Below are 22,874 nucleotides of genomic sequence, written 5' to 3' on the forward strand. Positions count from 1 at the left end.
ATGCTTATTTTCATGACGCTTTGCTTCTGTGATGCGTCCACCCCCACTTATGGCATTCCAGCATCGCAAGATCGCGCATTGCAGCTCTACAGCGCCGATTCCGCCTTCCGGAACTTCGCATCATATGTGACCTACCCACCAAGTGGAATTCAACGTTACATAAGTTGGAGCGGTTGTGTGAGCAGCAGCCAGCAGTAATGGAGTACCAGCTGCATCAGGCGCAAAGAAGTCGCACTGCGCGCCGCTCAGACTTCACAACCACTGAGTGGGCCACTATGAAGGACATCTGCCAGGTTTTGCGTTCCTTTGATGATTCCACGCAGATGGCGAGTGCAAATGATGCACTAGTCAGCATGACTATCCCCCTTATCTGCCTGCTTCAAAAAACACTGCAAGCGCTAAGGGATGAGGTTGTGGAAGAGGTGGAGGATGAGGAGTCACAAATGCCATCTGCTTCTGGACAGTCTGCGCAACGTGGTTCTTCACAAAGGCCTAGGCAGGGGACACTTTGTGAGGAGGATGAGGAGGAATCAATGGAGGAGGAAGACATCTGTCCAGAGGAGGGAGTTACACAATTCTCCAGTAGTCAGTGTGTAGAGCGAGGGTGGGGTGATGCAGAGCAGGCAGAGATTACACCTCAAGCAGGAGACAGCGTTTCTTGGCCAGTTGGCAGTCTGCAACACATGGTTGATTTCATGCTGCAGTGCCTGAAAAACGACTGCCGCATCACCCTCATTCCCAACACAGCTGATTATTGGGTGTACACCCTCCTAGATCCTCGCTACCGGGACAACTTACAAAGCCTCATAACACCGTTGATCCTGGAGCGTAAAATGTGGGAGTACCAAGATACACTGGTACATTCCATCATCTTCTCCAGTCCAACCGAGAGCAGTGCTGCTAGTGCTTTACAAAGCAGCTCAGTGCGTCGAGGCAGTGGAGGAAGCGCTGCACAAACAGGGAGCAGAAGCAGTGCCTCAGCACAAGGCAAGACCAGTATGGCCCAACTGTGGCAAAGTTTTGTGTGCCCCCCACAAATGTCTGCACCATCACAGACGGCTCCAGTCAACAGGAGCCAACGTTTCTCTCAGATGGTGACAGACTACATGTCTTGCCCTCTCAGTGTACTCCCAGACAGCTCTTCCCCCTTCAAGTTTTGGGTCTCTAAGCTGCATACATGGCCAGAGCTTAGCCAGTATGCATTGGAGGTGCTGGCTGGCCCTGCTGCTAGTGTATTATCGGAACGCGTCTTTAATGCTGCAGGTGGTGTACTAACAGACAGTCGCATGCGACTATCCTCCGATAACGTTGACCGCCTTACTTTTCTGAAAATGAACAAGGCCTGGATCTCGCCGGAATTTGCCACTCCTCTTCCAGATTAAATAATTAGTTGGCAACAGTATCCAGGTCTCCTGTTGTGTTCATGTTTCTACCACCTGATCTGCAATCCCTGGGCTCCAACACCGCCAGTTGCTGCTCAGAAGTGTCATCTGCACAGTCAACACATGACCCAGTGTTATTGGGTTTCAGTAACGTCAGCTGATCCCCAGCTGTGTATCCAGCAATTTCTCCTGCTTCATCCACACTCACACTACAATGGATATTAAACTTGCTCCAATTAGGCATCGGCCTCCATTCTGCTTCTCCTGGATTCCCTGGGCTCCAACACTGCCAGTTGCTGCTCGGAAGTGCCGTCTGCACAGTCAACACTTGCTGCCGTGTTATTGGGTTTCAGTAACGTTAGCTGATCCCCTGCTGTGTGTGTCGCAATGCCTCCACTCTGCTTCTCCTGCATTCCCTGGGCTCCAACACCGCTAGTTGATGCTCGGAAGTGCCGACAAGCTCCCCCTGTAGGACTGTGGGTTTTCGGTAACTACAGCCGGCTCGCGGCCTAGCAATTTTTTTTCCTGTGGACCTGCTGCCTATCTGAGTTCCAGCACCATTAGCTGGTTCTTTGAAAGACAATCTTGAATCGGTCCTCCTGGTTCCAGTACCGTCAGCTGGTTCCAGACAGAGCCTTTGGCTTAGGTGCCTCCTTCTGGGTATCCAAGTTCCACCAGCGTCTGGTGGTCCTTGGTAGTGCTTTCTGGCATGGGTACCTCCTGCTTAGTAACTGGGTTCCAGTACCATCAGCTGGTCCTCGGGAGTTCCATTGGCTCTTATACCTTCTGCTACCCATCCGGGTTCCAATACCATCAGCTGGTTCTCGGCAGTGTCTTTTGCTCTTGTACCTTCTGCTCCCCATCCTGGTTTCAGTACCATCAGCTGGTTCTAGGCAGAGCCTTTGGCTTAGGTGCCTCCTTCTGGGTATCTGAGTTCCACCAATGTCTGGTGGTCCTTGGTAGTGCTTTCTGGCACAGGTACCTCCTGCTTAGTAACCGGGTTCCAGTACCGTCAGCTGGTTCTCGGTAGTTGCATTGGCTCTTGTACCTTTGGGTAGCCATCCGGGTTCCAATACCATCAGCTGGTTCTCGGCAGTTCCTCAGCTTTCTTGTACCTTCTCGCTAATCACTCTGGATCTCCCTGATGACGACCCTAAAGACGACGACCCTGAAGACCACCCCGAAGAAGACGATGACCCCAGAGACGACGACCCTGGAGACGACGACCCTGAAGACCAAGAAGCAGGAGAACAAGAAGCTGCAGAACAAAAAGCAGAAGAACATTAAGCATAAGACTAAAAATCAGAGCAAAGGATATTATCTAAATTATAAGCAGAAGAAGACTAAGCAGGAAAAAACCTGCTGCTGCAGGCCAAACTGAACGCGGACAAATCCTGTTGTAAATCTTTTGTGACAGGCAGAACGGAAGGTGTAATCTTCAAACTTCTATAGATAACATCTACAGGAATGCCTGTCACAAATAAGAATATGATGAAGAAGAATATGAAGAAGATGAAGAAGTAGAATATGAAGAAGAATAATAGTTGAATAAAAAGAATATGAAGAATGTAAAAAAAAAAATAATAGGAAGAAGGTGAAGAAGAAGAAGATGAATAAGGTGAAGGAGAAGTTGATTAAAAAGATGCTGCTGCTGAGGATGACGAAGAAGAAAGTGTGGGAGAAGTAAAAAAGAAGGTGAACAGCATGGAAGTAGTGAAACATAAATATCTGACAAAATATAAAAAATCTTAACATAGTCAATATCTTTGTAACTCCGAACGTCTTTAAAAAAAAATTAATTCCTGCTCTTCCATTTGATTGGGCTAAACCTCTATGCCTTTAATATCTTCTCCACCTCCCCCAATACATCCTACATTATTCTTAGTTGTTTTCCTTCATGTAGAGTTAACCTACAAGGAAAGAAAGAGTTTATTTTAATTCCGATATTTTTGTCCCATTGACTTGCATTGGTATCGGGTATTGGTATCGGCGATATCCGATATTTTTTGGATATCGGCCGATCCAATCCGATACCGATATTTTCGAATATCGGAAGGTATCGCTCAACACTAGTTATAAAACATTTTTTGTTTTTTGAGCGTTTTTTTCCCCACACATGCCTAAAAAATAAGAAAATTATATATACCCCCAAATTTGTATCGATAAAAAATCAGCCTACAACACAAAAACCATTGCTGCCCAATGCATGAAAAAATAAAAATGTTACCAGTCTAAAAAAGGAATCACAAACCAAAACTTAAATTTTTATTTATATCTTTTTTTAGCAAAAAAAATGTTTGATATCATCGTCACACTGACCTGGAGAAACGTGTTCTCATGTCAATTGTACACTAGACTGAATACCGTAAAAGCAAATTCCCCCTAAAATGATGGAATTGCATTTATTCACTAAAGGTTTACATTGCACTGCAGGAAGGGGCAAGATTTCCAATTTTTGCCTCAGGCAGGAGGAAATTTTGTAATCGGCCCTGATCTAGATGGAAACTCACAAAGTCTATGTAAATAAACTTATACTGTACAGTATTTATTTATATTGCCTTATTTTGTATATTTATGTGCTAACTTCTGCTAAAAGTATAGTGAGTCCATACTCAAGCTATACCCAGGATTCATTATCTGGGAAAACATTGCCATCTAGTGGTTGCATTGCAATAATACACTTTGTGATCTCCATAACATCTATTCTTATATACTGTATGTATTTATCTTGTACTCTTTCCAGAAGATTGAGATCTGTGAGTAATCATACATTTATCCTACACAAACTGTAGCTTCAGTTAACTAGACTGATCTGTAAAGCTTCCCACACACATTAGATGGCTGTCTATACACAAGAGCTCGCATATCTGGTGGTGGCTTATCTCCGGGAGAACAGAAGGGTCAGCAGTCCAAAATTAGACATGCCAGAGCCTTAATTCCCCTGACAATTAATAATTTCCCCAAAACATTAGACTTATGACGGTTGAAAATTAATATCGTAGTCATATCGCAAATATTAAGAACTGTTGCCAGCTTATACTGTTTTGTTCCAGACTGCAGTGCTATGACATTTAAGCTATAAAAGACTCATTGCATTGCTATGTGAGATAATGCTTGAATATGCAATTAGAAATGTGAATTTTGTTGTAACAGATGTAAGGCTAAGGGCTCATACTCATTTGTGAGAAAAACGGAAGAGTGCAATCCGATAATAAATGTTATTCAATGGGTAACAATCTCATCTGTGATTTTTTTTCTCAGCTGAAATCAGGCTGAGTAAAAAATTGTGATTTGCTTCATATTTCGGATGAGACTTGCAATGCAAGCCTACGGGTGCGAGAAAAAAAATGATGTTAAAGATATCAGTGACATATAGATAGAAGAAAAGCCGTCAATTCAGTAGACACGTACAGTGAAATCACAGCATGACAGGTTACAATAGAATAGATAGAATAGATATATACACATAGAATTGATGATATAAAGATGTCACTGACATAGATAGATAGACATATAGAGATGAAAAGCTGGCAATTCATCTGCTGCGTACTGTAAAATGACAGCAGGACCTGGCAGGATAGAATAGATGGATTACATACAGTATATACACATAGAATAGATAGATATATAGATGTCCGTGACAAATGCAATTAGTACAGTGTGTGCAGCTTACTGTACATGTATTGAATTATTAAAAGATTATATTTCTGAAAAAAATTACGTGTAGACGTGAAAATGCTGCTCAGTATCTCTGCTAGACGACAGGCTGTATGGTCGTATTACGCAACCATGTAGCCTGCCATCTAGACGTATCAGAGCTAGAGTCATCATGGGACAAATGGATTATCATCTTCTCTGTGGAAAGGTGAGGAATATTGTTGTTTGTCATTTTAACTCTTTTGCAGAGGACAATGGCATCACTGGAATGGGCATTGCACTCAGTATGGTTTAATTAAGATTTATTAAAGATGTCTGTGTCATTCTTTCGATTAAATGACTTTATTATGGGTGTGTGTGTTTATACAATATGACTATGGGGTTAGTGGGAAGAGCGAGGCTGAGTGCCAGAATTGTCACATCTTGTAGATGTACCTTTTCTGGGGTGGCTGAGAGCTGATGTTTTTAGCCTGGGAGGAGCCAATATCCATGGCCCCTTCCTAGGTCATTAATATCAGCCCACAGCTGTCTGCCTAGCCTTTGCTGGTTATTATAGGGGGATGCTACCTCATATTTTGATGGGGTCCCCCATTTTAATAGCCAGTAAAGGCTAAGTATACAGCTGTGAGCTGATATTAATAGCCTGGGAAGTTCCATGGGTATTGCCCCCTTCTCAGGCTATAAAAATCAGCCCCCACACCTTTTTTTTTCCAGAAAAATAATCTTTTCATAATGAAATGCATGTACAGTAAGCTTCCCACACACTATCTATTCTCTGTGTATTTACTGTATATAATCTGTCTATTCTATCCTGTCGGTTCCTGCTGTAATTTTACTGTACGCAGCAGATGAATTGCTGGCTTTTCATATCTATCTATCTATCTATCTATCATTCATAAATATATCTTGTAGCATGGCTAAAGGGTGTCTAATCGACGGGAGGTATATATCACAGAGAAGGCTTGTCGCTGTGATGTAACCCGGAGTGTTTTCTGTTTGCACATAAAGCAATAAGGAGTTGCTTAGTATATTTGGGTCCGGGTTACGGGTAGCTATGAGAGATGGGAGGGTCTGGCTACCCATATAAATCACCCCTGGGTAAGGGGCATAACCATGCCTGTCTATGTTTGTTGCAGGACCTGTGGTGAGGTCACAACCACATGTCTGATCATGTGATGGGTTCTGGGTGTGGTTAGACCTATTAAAGAAAGCCTAATGCTAGCCTCCAGAGAGAGTGTGGGAATCTGTCATGGTGGACAGAGATCCCTGTGTCCAGGCGGGACACTACAGACAGGAGTCTGTATGTGTGGAGGAGAAAGCCTCCACAGGACTGAGCCTGAATGACTGGACATTTGTATTTTCCTTTCCTGAGCTAAAGGCTATTTATTTTCTGTTTTGCTGTATGGTTTATGGTGCAAATAAACCTGTGAACTTTTAAAGAGAATGTGCCTCCTGTTTCCTCCAACGCACCTGAGCGAGTGAATCCCTACAATCTATACAGTCATGGCCAAAAGTATTGACACCCCTGCAATTCTGTCAGATAATACTCAGTTTCTTCCTGAAAATGATTGCAAACACAAATTCTTTGGTATTATTATCTTCATTTAATTTGTCTTAAATGAAAAAACTCAAAAGAGAATGAAGCAAAAAGCAAAACATTGATCATTTCACACAAAACTCCAGTTATTTTGGCTAAAGGTTGTGCAACCAAGTATTAGGCTGAGGGTGCCAATGCTTTTTTCTGGCCCATTTTTGGAGTTTTATGTGAAATGATCAATGTTTTGCTTTTTGCTTCATTCTCTTTTGTGTTTTTTCATTTAAGACAAATTAAGATAATAATACCAAAGAATTTGTGTTTGCAATCATTTTCAGGAAGAAACTGAGTATTATCTGACAGAATTGCAGGGGTGTCAATACTTTTTGCCGTGACTGTATGTTTTGAAGAATATTTCCTTTGTAAAAGGATGTTTAAATGACATAGAGAATTGCTCTATGTAAATCTCATGTTAAAATCGCATTGCAATTGCACTGCATTTGGATGTAAATTTGAATGCTAGGGGTGAAACATCGGATTGTACTCTCATGACACTTGCATGGCACTGACATAACACTCATCTGTTTTTTTGGTACTGATATCGAAAAAAATTTTTTCACACATATGGGTATGAACCCTAAAAGTGATTTTATGATGGGTGAAGCCAATACATTATGTGGGAGAAACACCCAAACTGCAGTAATGTAAGCATTCTGGAAATAATTCACACTCCATCCATGGCCATGACCCATGTCCTTGCTTTTTAGAGTTGTTTCCTTCGAGGACGACATCCATGCATGAAATTCCACTGCAGTGTAAGCAGTAGGGTTGAGCGACTTTTATTTTTATAGGATCGGGTCGGGTTTCACGAAACCCGACTTTCTCAAAAGTCGGGTTGAGTGAAATCGGCCGATCCTATAAAAAAGTCGGGGTCGGCCGAAACACGAAACCCAATGCAGTGCAATGGGATACTATGGTTCCCAGGGTCTGAAGGAGACGAAACTCTCCTTCAGGCCCTGGGATCCATATTAATGTGTAAAATAAAGAATCAAAATAAAAAATATTAATATACTCACCCTCGGACGCGCCCTGGTACTAACCGGCAGCCTTCCTTCCTAAGAATGAGCGCGAGAATGACCTGCGGTGACGTCGCCGCTTGTGATTGGTCGCGTGAGCGGTCACATGGGCGGTCACGTGACCAATCACAAGCCGCAACGTCATCTAAGGTCCTTCACGCGCTCATTCTTAGGAAGGAAGGCTGCCGGAAAGAAGCAGGGCGCGTCCGAGGGTGAGTATATTCCTATTAGGTATATACGTGACCGCCCATATGACCGCTCACGCGACCAATCACAAGTCGCGACGTCACCGCAGGTCATTCACTCGCTCATTCTTAGGAAGGAAGGCTGCCGGTTAGTACCAGGGCACGTCCGAGGGTGAGTATATCAATATTTTTTATTTTGATTCTTTATTTTACACTTAAATATGGATTCCAATACCGATTCCCGATATTGCAAACATATCGGAACTCGGTATCGGAATTCCAATACCAGATTCAGAAGATCGTCGACCTCATGGCCGACCCCACACAGGGGTCGGTTCGGGTTTCATGAAACCCGACTTTGCCAAAAGTCAGCGACTTCTGAAAATGGCCGACCCGTTTCGCTCAACCCTAGTAAGCAGTATTGTGATATGGTAAACGCTTATCTCAGTGAGATATGCAAGCATCACTATTTACCAGTAATTTCCCTGAGTCTGCTGTTGGCGTGTGTCATAAAGGCAATATAAAAAAGTTCTATTGGTTAAATAAATAGCGTATATTTATCAAGAAGTTGTGTGACTGGCGCAAAGCCTGCACACATACACAAACATCACTATTTACCAATAATTTTCCTGGGTCTGATTTTGACGTGTGTCATAAAGGCGATATTAAAAAAAATACTCTGCTATTGATTAAATAAACAGCGTATATTTATCTAGCAGTTGCGCAACTGGTGCAAAACCTGCAGAGATACCCAAACGTCACTATTTACCAGTAATTTCCCTGAGTCGGCTGTTGGCGTGTGTTATACAGGCAATATAAAAAAAATTGAACGTTTGACTCTTTGCATTCTGCCACACATGGCACAGTCCATGCCCAGATGCCTTTCTCAAGACCATCACGTGAAACACATTTTGTCCACCATGGGATACTGGCTGTGCACCTTATCTGACCAACAGTAGTAGTGTAGCAGAGAGATGATTCATCAAACTCAATCTGACAGGTGCCCCGCCCCTATCAAAGTATATCAAAAGTGTGTAACCCCACCCCCTCCCTGTCTGCTTTCCTCTTTTGATACACTTTGATATTGTTATCACAGTATTTGATACAGTGATTATTATCCCAGTATTTGTTTTTATATCCTATTAGATTTTAATTTTATATGTAACTGCTATGAGTTGAATGAGTCTGATACTATAATTGCTAGCAGATGCTAAAATGTGTCTTACAAGACAATGCTGGTCACTAGTCAGCTATCTCTACTGACCATTAACTAAATGCCAGAGTTTATGTGTTGGAGATATGGATTAAACTTGAAAATTTGGATGACACAAAATCTGATACGAATCTATCATTACTCTGCAAGTCAGAAGTGAAACACTGTAAAAGCTTCTTGATCTGTAAGCAGATCAGTGTGCAAAATTGTGTTTTATAACACACCATGACGTTTATATAATTTTATATCCTAGCCGGGTATTTATTTGATACTGAATTGATACTGGATTCTCATTTTTACACGTGTTTATAACACCAGACACGTTATATGGTCATATTATGCATATGGCCATGTTACAACACCCACAAGTATGAAGCGGTGTGTTTTATACATTTATAAAAAAGCAAAGACACGATATTGTAAAAGTTTAAAAGATTTTATTGTTGTAAAATAAATACATCTCAAAGACATTTCAATAATATAAAAATTCTTACAGAATATAAAAAAGCAAACATTAAATAGTACAATGAACATACATCAACACACTTCTTACAAAATAAATAAGTAAATAGTATCACAAGTATAATTAACATACATCACGACACTTCTTACAAAATAAATAATATAGTGTTACAAATCAAGTACAGCATTTATCCAGTACATTCTTTACATCGTGAGCCACATGGTTTGTAGTAGCGGTAGAGACCTTTTTTTAGGCAACACAGTTCCACGTGTGGGGCCTAATGACGGGTAATGTAAAGATTGAATTGTACGGGGCATCAGAGCTAGCTTCTGCGGTGTAGATACAGCGATTGTCTCACTGCTGGAAATTTTTAACTCATCTAAAAGCTTCCTAGTAGTGGGATTACCCACAACTGTAGATGGTATATTTAGCTTGGCCATAGCCTGCATAAATGAATCTCAACCCGGAGGTAAATTTCTGCCGGTCAGAGCAAGGCCTGGGAAACCCTGTGCCGGTGGACCAGCGTCAAATACTCCATTCAAGTGCTGACGAGCCATCGACTAGTCATGTGAATGACCCGGCGCTACTATACCCAGAAGTGATAGAGGCACCCCAGAAACAAAAGCGAAAACAAAGCATATTACAGAGCCAACAAGCACATCCAGCGCCGTGAGTGCCACAGCCCAGCGGACTCATGAAGAGCTTGATCGCGCTATTGATCAGCTCGCTGATGGTAAGCAATCAGCCATAGAACCGCTCATTATACATATGGCCCACACTATGCAGCAGCCAGCGGCATATCTAACTGTACCTGCTAATTCCTCTGGTGCCGGTCCTTCATGCGCCTCTAATTTGGGTGGCACATCCCATGTCTGTGTATCTAACTCTGTTAATGTTAAGAAACGGTTAAAGAGGGCGTTACCAGCAGATGTTAAGGTGTGTAAAAAGCCAAGGATTCAAGCAGCGGTGTCGGTACCGGCTAACGATACAGAATCTGTATCTACGGCATCTACAAATCTGCTGCATGAATCCATCGGTTGGGGCCCTGCTGAAATGCCTGTGTTTAAGGAACAGTTCACCCGCTACTTACGCTACAAACTCTGGGTCCCCAAAATAATGTTTTTTTGTGCTACTTTTGAAAAATTATTATCAACACTAACCCCAACACACGCTAATAAGGCCGAACTATATGCACTCCGGAACCTGCAGCTGGATGGCGAGATAACATCTGCAACTACCCCATTATGACTAAATATGGTCGGCTACTGCGTGCATAAACCAACTAAACCGACACTACCCAGGCATAACAGGACTAGAGTTATAAAGAGGACTCTAAAATTGTTGGTCAGCGCTAAACGTGCGCTATGAGCTAGGAGACGTCGTGGTGGCGTGTGTCCTGCAATAGCTCTACATACGCCGCAGTTGTCACAAGAGTTAGAACAGCATTCACATAGCCGAGATAACTCTGCAAATGCCACGCCTGCAGTTACACAAAATTCACAAGCCCCAGATGCTGACGCTGTCGCTGATGGTAATGTGCGGAGCCCCGATCATACAGTATTTTTACAACACATCCATCATCATCAAAGGGCCCTCCGCAATTTCAACGGACATACACATACAGATCATTTTAGATTTGTAAATTTGTAGCGTGTACAATCATTTGTAGAGGGTGTGAATAGGGTTGAGCGACTTTTACTTTTTCAGGATCGAGTCGGGTTTCGCGAAACCCGACTTTGTCAAAAGTCGGGTTGGGTGAAATCGGCCGATCATTGCGAAAAGTCGGGGGCCGACTGAAACACGAAACCCAATGCAAGTCAATGGGGAATAAAAGTCGGCAGTGAGTGGAGGACAGGAAAATACCTACAGAGCCCATTTTAATGTCAAAAACATCAATTATTGTTACTTAAGCTTGTCAATCTTAATTAACCTTATAATAATAGTTAGGTATTGAAAATTGGGGGTCATTTGGTTAAAGTTGTGGGGGGGGAGGTCTGGCTCAATTTTTTCTTGGGCCCAGGAAATGTGGAATACGTCACGGCGGTGGATGTTGTGAATTCTGCTATCGGGCTCCCTCCTGTGGTCGTGAATGGTACTTTGGTGAGTTCTGTCCTTGGACACCCTCTGGTGGCTTTGAGTGGAACTGCTGATCTTTGAGGTTGGCTTTCTCAGCTGCCCTCGTTTATTGCTGTTGCTTGCTTCCCTATTTAACTCTGCCCAGGTCGTTAGTCCATGCCAGCTGTCAATGTCTCAGTACTGGTTCAGATCTCTCTTGGAATTCTCAGATGACCTGAGTACTCCAGCAGAAGCTAAGTCCTTGCTAGTCATTTGTTGTTCATTGGTTTTTGAATATATTTTTCAGTACTTGCTATGTTTCAGTCCAGCCTGCTATTATGATATTTCCTTGCTAGCTGGAAGCTCTGGGGGTGCAGAGCTGCACCTCCACACCGTGAGTCGGTGTGGAGGTCTTTTTGCACACTCTGCGTGGTTTTTGTAGTTTTTTGTACTGACCGCATAGTTCCCTTTCCTATCCTCTGTCTTTCTAGAGAAGATTCGGCCTCCTTTGCTAAAATCTGTTTCATTCCTGTGTTTGTCACTTCCCTCTTAACTCATAGTTAATATTTGTGGGGGACTACCTTTACTTTGGGGAATTTCTCTGAGGCAAGGTAGGCTTCTATTTCTATCTTTAGGGGTAGTTAGCTCTTAGGCTGTGAAGAGGCATCTAGGGAGAGTTAGGTACGCTCCACGGCTATTTGTAGTGTGTGTGATAGGATTAGGGATTGCGGTCAGTAGAGTTACCACTTCCTCAGAGCTTGTCCCAGGTTTTCTGTTTTAACCATCAGGTCACTTCGGGTGCTCCTAACCACCAGGTCATAACAGGTGGAGCAGGGAGAGGTAAGTATTTCAACTTTGCAAGTGCTGTGATCCAGAGCAAGCAGGGGGGCCCACTCGTTCGCATTGGCACTGGCACAGGGCCCCTCAAAGTACGGCGTTGTGTTTGATGGCGGGGGCGCCTCCCACCAGCAGTTACACTTTTGCGTACTATGACGGGCCCTGTGACAGTGACGTCGCCAACGAGTATGCCCCCCACCTGATGAAGGAACCTGCACTTTCATATGCACCTTCCTCTTTGTCCCCGTGTAAGGTAATATAGTATGCGGGAAGGGGGACCTGACTTTCAGCAGGGTCAGATTCTGGCTGTGTAGAGTGCAAGGGGAATGTAGTGGTCTGGGTCAATGTACCAGCAGACCCATCAAGCAGTGGCTGGGTAATAGGCAGGATGAGGAGGAAACACAGATATAGGCCCAAAATAAAAAAGGAGGCTAAAAGCAGAAAAAAATTGGTAACAGGAGTAAACAGGCAGCATTGCTTTGTTCAGTGGAGGACAACAACAAGCAGCAGCAGACACCGTTAGTAGGGCCCAACCAAACTAGTAGGCCAAATACAGTTTCAAATTCTAAATACAGGCCGAAAGCCTGTAGATTGAAACTCAGCTTTGTTTCTTTGAGGAAACCAAAAGGCAGCAGCAGACGTCACTAGGACCAAACCAAGAACCAGGCCAAATGCAGTTTCATATTGTTGATAGAGGCTGAAAGCCTGTAGATTGGAACTCAGCTATGTTTCTTTGAGGAAACCAAGAGGCAGCAGCAGACGTCACTAGGCCCAAACCAAGAACCAGGCCAAATGCAGTTTCATATTGTTGATAGAGGCCGAAAGCCTGTAGATTGAAACTCAGCTTTGTTTCTTTGAGGAAACCAAGAGGCAGCAGCAGACGTCACTAGGCCCAAACTAAGAACCAGGCCAAATGCAGTTTCATATTGTTGATAGAGGCCGAAAGCCTGTAGATTGAAACTCAGCTTTGTTTCTTTGAGGAAACCAAGAGGCAGCAGCAGACGTAACTAGGCCCAAACCAAGAACCAGGCCAAATGCAGTTTCATATTGTTGATAGAGGCCGAAAACCTGTAGATTCAAACTCAGCTTTGTTTAGTAGAGGTAGAGTGGGCGCACCCACCTGTCCAGGCAAATGGCACTTGCACGGGGGCTTGCGCCAAGTGGTGATCACGGTCCTGTGGGGGGAGTCAGCCCATTTAGGGAGGTATAAAAATGGCCTATGGTGGACATTCAGCAGCTGCAAATGGAGGAATTGGCAAAGTCAGTAAGAGGAGGGCAAAAGCGAGTCATTTATCATCCAAGCTACATGTCAGCAGGGGAAGGTGGGGCAAAAGAATTGGCAATCCATGAGTGGTTCATTTTAATGAAGGTTAGATCATCTATATTTTGGGTAGCCAGACATGTCCTTTTTTCGGTCAGTATTGAACCAGCAGCACTGAAGACTCTTTCTGAAAGCACACTGGCAGCAGGGCAAGCGAGCTCCTGTAATGCATATTCTGCCAATTCGGGCCAGGTGTCTAGTTTAGATGCCCAGTAATCAAAGGGGAATGACCTGTGAGGGAGAACATCGATAAGGGATGAAAAATAGTTTGTAACCATACTGGACAAATGCTGTCTCATGTCCATTTGAATAGATGCAGCAGTCCCCGTTGTGTCAGCGGTCATTGAAAAATCACTCCACAACCTTGTCAGAAAACCCCTCTGTCCAACGCCACTTCAGATTTCGGCACCTCTAGCACCTTTGTCATGTTGCCCCCTACGGCAAGTGTGAGGACCATCACCGCCTCTGTGTGCTGGGAATGCCTGAACCAAATGGTCTACAAGAGTTGCTTGTTTGGTAGCCAATATTTGCTCAAGGTTCTCATGTGGCATGATGTTTTGCATTTTCCCTTTATAGCGTGGATCCAGGAGGCAGGCCAACCAGTAATCGTCATCGGTCATCATTTTGACAATGCGGGGGTCCCTTTTTAGAATATGCAAGGCATACTCAGCCATGTGGGCCAATGTTCCTGGTGTCAATTCACTGGTCCTGCTGGGTTGAGGAGCACTTTCTTGGAAATCCACATCACAAGTGTCCCGCAAGAAACCTGTACCTGACCTTGTAACGCCACCAGTTTCAAGTGGCCCCTGAGAAGCATCCTCCCATACATAGTCATCCCCATCATCTTCCTCCTCATCCTCTTCGACCGCCACCTCGTCCTGGACAGTTCCCTGACCAGACAATGGCTGACTGTCATCAAGGATTCCCTCCTCCTCGGCTGCAGACGCCAGCTCCTTGATGTGCGTCAAACTTTGCATCAGCAGACGCATAAGTGGGATGCTCATGCTTATGATGGCGTCGTCTGCACTTGCCAGCCGTGTGCATTCCTCGAAACACTGAAGGACTTGACAGAGGTCTTGTAGCTTGGACCACTGCACACCAGACAACTCCATGTCTGCCATCCAACTGCCTGCCCGTGTATGCGTATCCTCCTACAAATACATGACAGCACGCCTCTGTTCACACAGCCTCTGAACATGTGCAGTGTGGAGTTCCACCTTCTTGCAACGTCGATAATTAGGCGGTGCTGTGGAAGATTGAGCGATCGTTGATGGTTCAGCATACGGCTGGAGTGTACGGGCGACCGGCGGATGTGCGAGCAAAGTCTTCGCACCTTCAGGAGCAGGGCTGGTAACTCCGGATAATTTTTAAGAAAGCACTGCACCACCAGGTTAAAAGTGTGAGCCAGGCAAGGTATGTTTTTGAGTTGTGAAAGGGCTATGGCAGCCATAAAATTCCTTCCATTATCACTGACTACCTTGCCTGCCTCAAGATGTACACTGCCCAGCCATAACTGAGTTTCTTGCTGCAAGAACTCGGCCAGAACTTCCGCGGTGTGTCTGTTGTCGCCCAAACACTTCATTTCAAACACGGCCTGCTGACGCTTCCCACTAGCTGTTCCGTAATGGGACACCTCGTGTGCAACACTGGCAGCTGCGCATGGAGTGGTCGTGCGACAGCGCTCTGTGGACGAGCTTTCGCTTCTGGAGGAGGAGGAGGAGGTGGGATGGTGAACGTCTACAGCCAACTGTTTCCTAGATCGTGGGCTAGGCAGAACTGTCCCACTATTGCTGTCCCTTGTGGACCCTGCATCCACGACATTAACCCAGTGCGCCGTGATGGACACGTAACGTCCCTGGCCATGCCTACTGGTCCATGCATCTGTTGTGAGGTGCACCTTCCCACTGACAGACTGCCTCAGTGCATGGACAATGCGGTCTTTGACATGCTGGTTGAGGGCTGGGATGGCTTTTCTCGCAAAGAAGTGGCGACTGGGTAGGTCATAGCGTGGTACTGCGTAGGCCATCAGGGCTTTGAAAGCTTCGCTTTCAACCAACCGGTAGGGCATCATCTCTAATGAGATAAGTCTGGCAATGTGGGCGTTCAAACCCTGTGTACGCGGATGACAGGATGAGTACTTTCGTTTCCTAACAAGAGTCTGTTCTAGGGTGAGCTGGACTGGAGAGCTGCCTATGGTGGAACTAGCGGTGGTGGTGGTTGTGGACATGGCAGATTGAGAGTGAGTTGGTGATGTTGGCCTACATACAGTGCTTCCTACCAATAACCTTCTGACTCCCTGACTGCTTTGGCCTAGCGACGATCCCTCCACATTTGCTGCTGCTGGTGTCCTAACCGGTGGGCTTACAGTGAGGGAAGCAATGTTGCGGTGCTGACTACCTTCATTCAGACCTGGTGCACCAATGGTATGGGACGTTTGGTAGTTAGTCCAGGCTTGCAAGTGCATGCTGTTTAAATGTCTACGCATGCATGTTGTATTTAAATTGTTAAGAATCTTCCCTCTGCTAAAGGTCTTTGAACATTTTTTACAGATCACTTTTGACTGATCATTGGGATCTTGGTCAAAAAAATGCCACACTGCACTCTTCCTAATATGGAATTCCTTTTCAGGCATTGCATGCTGTGCAACTTTCACAGCATGGCCACGCTGTCCTAAAACTGGTTTTGTAAAACGTTTTTTGCCTGATACGGGACTGCCAGATGACAGCTGTTGCGATGTAGATTGGTGCTGCTGCGGATAACACTCCTCCGCTTCTGAGCTAGTGGCAGCGCCACCCTCTTCCCCCAATGGCTGCCAATCTGGGTCAAGAACTGGGTCATCTATCACCTCCTCCTCCACAGTGTCACCGTGTAAGGAGCTATAGCATTCGGGACAGGGCACCATAGTCTCATCAGGGTCAGATTCTGGCTCAGCAAACTGCGAGGGCAATGTAGTGATCTGACTCAATGGAACAGCATCATAATCTAGCTGTGGCTGTGCATCAGTGCACTCCATGTCCGATTCTTCTTGTAATGGGCAGGGTACAATTTCCCTTTCTAACCCAGGCACGGTATGTGTAAAGAGCTCCATGGAGTAACCTGTTGTGTCGCCTGACGCATCCTTCACTTTTGGTTTGGGAGGAGGACACAAGGAAACGTCTTGTTCCTGACCGGGAGCATCCACTGACGACTGGCTGCTGTGACATTTTGAACTTTGGGAAGAGGAGGCCAAAGAGCTAGAGGCTGAGTCAGCAAGGAAAGCCAAAACTTTTTCCTGCTGCTCCGGCTTTAAAAGCTGTTTTCCTACTCCCAGGTAAGGGAGCCTTCGAGGCCTTGTGTAGCCAGACGATGACGCAGGCTCAACACTTCCAGCCTTAGGTGCTACTGTGCTTTTGCCACTACCACCAGATGCAGCACCACCATCAGTACCAGCTGACAACCCCCGCCCACGGCCTCTTCCACCAGACTTCCTCATTTTTGGGGGGAGACACAGAACCACAACTCTGGCCCTGTGGTATAACAGTAAACTATGAATGTGGCAGAAAGTGGCTGCCTGATATATACGACACACTAGCAGTACAGCAGAATATACACTGTGTGCGAATTTTAATCTCCCTTTTTTTTGGGGGGGGAGACACAGAACCACAACTCTGGCCCAGTGGTATAACAGTAAACTATGAACGTGGCAGAAAGTGGCTGCCTGATATATACGACACACTAGCAGTACAGCAGAATATACACTGTGTGCGAATTTTAATCTCCCTTTTTTTTGGGGGGGAGACACAGAACCACAACTCTGGCCCAGTGGTATAACAGTAAACTATGAACGTGGCAGAAAGTGAGGGTCACATCCCGAATTACATTTATGCTACAACGCTGTGTGGTCACCCCTCCTGGGAGTTTGAGGGTGATACCTGTACACATGACTTTGTACAGTTCTTTACAAGCGGTAAATTTTCAGATCATACATTTATTGCCCACAATGGCGGAAGATACGACTCATACTTTATTGTTAAGGAACTGATTTCTGAAAAACTACAGGTACAGTTGATAACCCAAGGTGGCAGTCTCTTGTGTGTGACGCTACCCGATTTGTCTATAAGATTCATAGACTCTCTAAATTTTATCCCCATGAAACTCAGTAAATTACCACAGGCCATGGGCTTTTCAGGCGGCAAAGGCCATTTTCCACACTTTTTTAATACCAGAGAAAACCAAAACTACATAGGTCCCATACCTGATGTAAAATATTATGGGGTGGAGTACATGTCACCTGGTGAGGAGGTAGAGTTCCTGGAGTGGTATGCGACACAGGTAAATACAACTTTTGACTTCGAAGCTGAGCTAAAATCTTATTGCAAACAGGATGTTGAAATTTTGAGACACGCCTGCGAGATCTATAGAGAGCGTATTATGCAGATGACACAGAAAAATGTCAAAAAATACTGTAAGCGTCAAAAGCAAACGATTGTAGTGAGCAGATGTGTTGATCCTTTTCAGCTCATCACCCTGGCCTCGGTGTGTATGACAATGTACCGGTTTAAATTTCTTCCAAAAAAGACCATTGCCATTTTGCCTGGTGATAATTATCACAAGGTAAAAAAGCGCTACTCGACACCCGCTATACAATGGCTCATGTATGTAGCCCACTCCGAGAACATTGACATACAGCACGCTTTGAGAGGCGGTGAAAAACAAGTCGGGAAATATTTTCTAGATGGTTATGCCTATGTTAGCGGCTAACACATAGCCTTTGAATTTCAGGGGTGTTTTTACCACGGGTGTCCCGTGTGCTATAATGAAAATGACACGAATAAGGTCACAAACACGTCCTACGGACAGTTATATTATACCTTTTTAGCTAAAAAGCGTTACTTACAGTGCTGCGGGTACACAATAAGGGTGATGTGGGAGCATGAGTGGAATGAAATGGTTGAAAATGATTCTAACCTTCAAACATTTCTCCACCAGATGGAATTTCCTATCCCTTTAGACCCCCGTGATGCACTTTATGGCGGACGAACTAACGCCATTAAGCTCTATCACCATCTGGAAGAAGGGGAGACTTTACATTACTACGATTTCACCAGTTTGTACCCCTTTGTAAACAAAACTAAAACATACCCTGTAGGCCACCCAGACATCATCTATGACAATTTTGGATTCATTAAAAAATACTTTGGCATTGCTAGAGTCAAGGTCTACCCGCCGAGAGATTTATTTTTTCCAGTTCTGCCGGTAAAACTCAACAAAAAATTAATATTTCCCCTTTGCTACACATGCGCTGTAAATTCCCAGGGTGATATTTGTGCCCATAGCGATGAAGAACATGCCCTGACAGGCACCATCTAGAGCTCGAGATGGCGATAGAAAAAGGGTATCGGATCGTGCACATCTATGAAATATGGCATTTTCCTAAAACCACTGATGATCTGTTTGCTCCCTACATTAAATTACATCTTAGGGATAAGCAGGAAGCCTCTGGTTATCCTAGCTGGTATACTGATGACGACAAGAAAAGGCAGTACATTGACTCTTTTCTTGAAAAAGAAGATGTCCAATTATAGCCTGAAAATATAGCTGTCAATCCTGCTAAGAGACAGATCTCCAAGCTTTTCTTAAATTCTTTATGGGGAAAGTTTGCTCAGAGATCTAATCTATCATGTACCAGCATTGTTAGGGATCCAGATGAGCTTTTTAAGTATTTGTTCCTGCCATACTATGACATTTCGATGTTAAATTTCCTTGATGATGACACCGCAACCATTAACTGGAAATATGCAAAAGTCCACCACACACTCAACAAAAACACAAACATTTTTATAGCGTATAGAGCATATGCTCGGTTAGAGCTCTATTCGTTGCTGGACCGGCTGCAGGAGAGGTGCCTTTATCACGACACAGTTTCAGTTATTTTTATACAGAGAGATGGTGAGTGGCAGCCGCCTTTAGGCGATTACCTGGGGGAGCTGACCAGTGAAATACCTGATGGTACACACATCACAGAATTTGTATCCGCGGGCCCCAAAACTTACGGATACAAACTCAACACCGGTAAAACTGTCTTAAGGGAATAACACTAAATGTCGGTAACTCTCAAACTATTAATTTCAACAGTTTAATTGATCTAGTTCTGGACTACCTGTGCAATTCTGCCACAGAAACTCAGAAACGTATTGTCGTACAGCAATCGTCCATTGTGAGAAATAAAAAGTACTGGGATATTGAGACAAGGCCATTACGCAAAACACAAAAGTGCGTTTGCACAAGGCGGCGACTATTAGAGATTTCACCACATTACCTTTTGGGTATTAGTCGAGTATTGTGATGGATACGCGTCTGCAACACCCATTCTCATGCATTCTAGCAGGACCGTCTAATTCTGGAAAGAGCTATTTTGTAAAACAACTGCTACATAATATTGAAACTAATTTTTCTCAGAAACCTGATAATATTGTTTGGTTTTATTCATGTTGACAAAAACTATATGATGAAATCTCTCTCTCTTTTCCCAACGCCAGATTTGTGGAGGGTCTGCCGAATACATTCGTAGATGACGAATTATTCCCACCGGAGAAGGTGAATTTGGCTATTGTTGACGATCTCATGGAGAGTGCTAGTGAAAATTGTGAGATAGAAAAAGCCTTTACTAAGTATGTGCACCAATTTGGCTATTGTTGACGATCTCATGGAGAGTGCTAGTGAAAATTGTGAGATAGAAAAAGCCTTTACTAAGTATGTGCACCACAGAAATCTCAGCATTTTCTACCTGGTACAAAACATATTTTGTCAGGGTAAGAAAAGCCGCACGATAAATTTAAACACAAAGTACATGGTTCTTTTTAATAACCCCAGTGATAAATTACAAATTTTAACTCTGGCTCGTCAGATGTATCCTGGAAAAACACGTTTTTTCCTAGAAGCTTTTGAGGATGCCTTATGGGTATTTGCTGGTAGATTTGAGAGCTAATACCCCTGAGGATTTTCACTTAAGGACGGGATTGTTTCCACCAGCGTTGCCTGCTGTCTATGTTCAAAAGAAAAAACCTTCTAAAAAGTGAATTTTACCCGGTATCAGACATTTTACGCTGTGTGCGTCGTGATGTAAAGATGTCTGAGAGACTCCAGCATAACTGGGCTCTCTTAAAAACTCTGGTGAAAGCAACCCCCACTGTCAGAAAGTCTATTTTGACCAATGCAACCAATGATTTAATTACAACCATAGGCGAGATTGCTTTAAACATCTTAAAAGGCAGGATTCGGCTGAAAGAGCGCCAAAAAGGCATATTAAAGTGACAGATCTCAGCCCATAAAGAAAAAGAAGCGCCTACTAAAGCAGGCCGGCGGGTTTATCGGTCCTCTTTTAGCTTTTGCAATTCCAACAATAACAAGCCTGCTCACAGGAAAATAATGGAGCATACAGAGAAAAGGTATCTAGTGCCCAAACAGGAGCTAGACAAACTAAGACCCGGTACTACAGATAACATCCGTGACAGTGTTATTCGGCGCCTTGATGGTGAAATTAGCGACATTTTACAACGTCGTGACATTCCCGATGATGTTAAAATTAAAATTTATAGCTCTGTGCTACAGCGCTACTTGGTACATACGAGGCACAGCTCAAAAGAAGTAACGGCTTTAAATCTCGTTAGCACTCCTGATCCTGGTCAGCAACAATTGCCAAATACCGCCTCTGATAAAAATCAAGAGATCGCTGAAATTGTCAGCCATATAAACCAAAGATATAAAAAGAATGCTGAATTTTTACTAAACAGGTTACTACAGAATAAAAATGTTACAGCCTGGAATAATAAAGCTGAATTTATTTTCAAAGGATCCGTAATACCAGGGTCTAACTTACTGGATTTGGTACGTAGTACAACACAGAGTCATGCTCTGACCGGCAGAAATTTACCTCCGGGTTGGGATTCATTTATGCAGGCTATGGCCGAGCTAAATATACCATCTACAGTTGTGGGTAATCCCACTACTAGGAAGCTTTTAGATGAGTTAAAAATTTCCAGCAGTGAGACAATCGCTGTATCTACACTGCAGAAGCTAGCTCCGACGCCCCGTACAATTCAATCTTTACATTCCCTGTCATTAGGCCCCACACGTGGAACTCTGTTGCCTAAAAAAAGGTCTCTACCGCTACTACAAACCATGTGGCTCACGATGTAAAGAATGTACTGGATAAATGCTGTACTTGATTTGTAACACTATATTATTTATTTTGTAAGAAGTGTCATGATGTATGTTAATTATACTTGTGATACTATTTACTTATTTATTTTGTAAGAAGTGTGTTGATGTATGTTCATTGTACTATTTAATGTTTGCTTTTTTATATTCTGTAAGAATTTTTATATTATTGAAATGTCTTTGAGATGTATTTATTTTACAACAATAAAATCTTTTAAACTTTTACAATATCGTGTCTTTGCTTTTTTATAAACGTATAAAACACACCGCGTCATACTTGCGGGCGTTGTAACATGGCCATATACATAGTATGCCCATATAACGTGTCTGGTGTTATAAACACGTGTAAAAATGAGAATCCAGTATCAATTCAGTATCAAATAAATACCCGGCTAGGATATAAAATTATATAAACATCATGGTGTGTTATAAAACACAATTTTGCACACTGATCTGCTTACAGATCAAGAAGCTTTTACAGTGTTTCACTTCTGATTTGCAGAGTAATGATAGAATCGTATCAGATTTTGTGTCATCCAAATTTTCAAGTTTAATCCGTATCTCCAACACATAAACTCTGGCATTTAGTTAATGGTCAGTAGAGATAGCTGACTAGTGACCAGCATTGTCTTGTAAGACACATTTTAGCATCTGACAGTCTGTGATCCCCCCTGCTCACATGAGCTTCGGCTCCATCGACTCCGGCTATGAATTTATGTGTTAGATTTTAATAATAAAGGACGTTTTCTATGAAGATTGGTGAGTGCCCTCAAATTTCTTATATAGACATTTTAGCATCTGCTAGCAATTATAGTATCAGACTCATTCAACTCATAGCAGTTACATATAAAATTAAAATCTAATAGGATATAAAAACAAATACTGGGATAATAATCACTGTATCAAATACTGTGATAACAATATCAAAGTGTATCAAAAGAGGAAAGCAGAC

This window comes from Ranitomeya variabilis, chromosome 3, assembly GCF_051348905.1.
Source record: "Ranitomeya variabilis isolate aRanVar5 chromosome 3, aRanVar5.hap1, whole genome shotgun sequence".
In the NCBI taxonomy this organism is placed as follows: Eukaryota; Metazoa; Chordata; class Amphibia; order Anura; family Dendrobatidae; genus Ranitomeya; species Ranitomeya variabilis.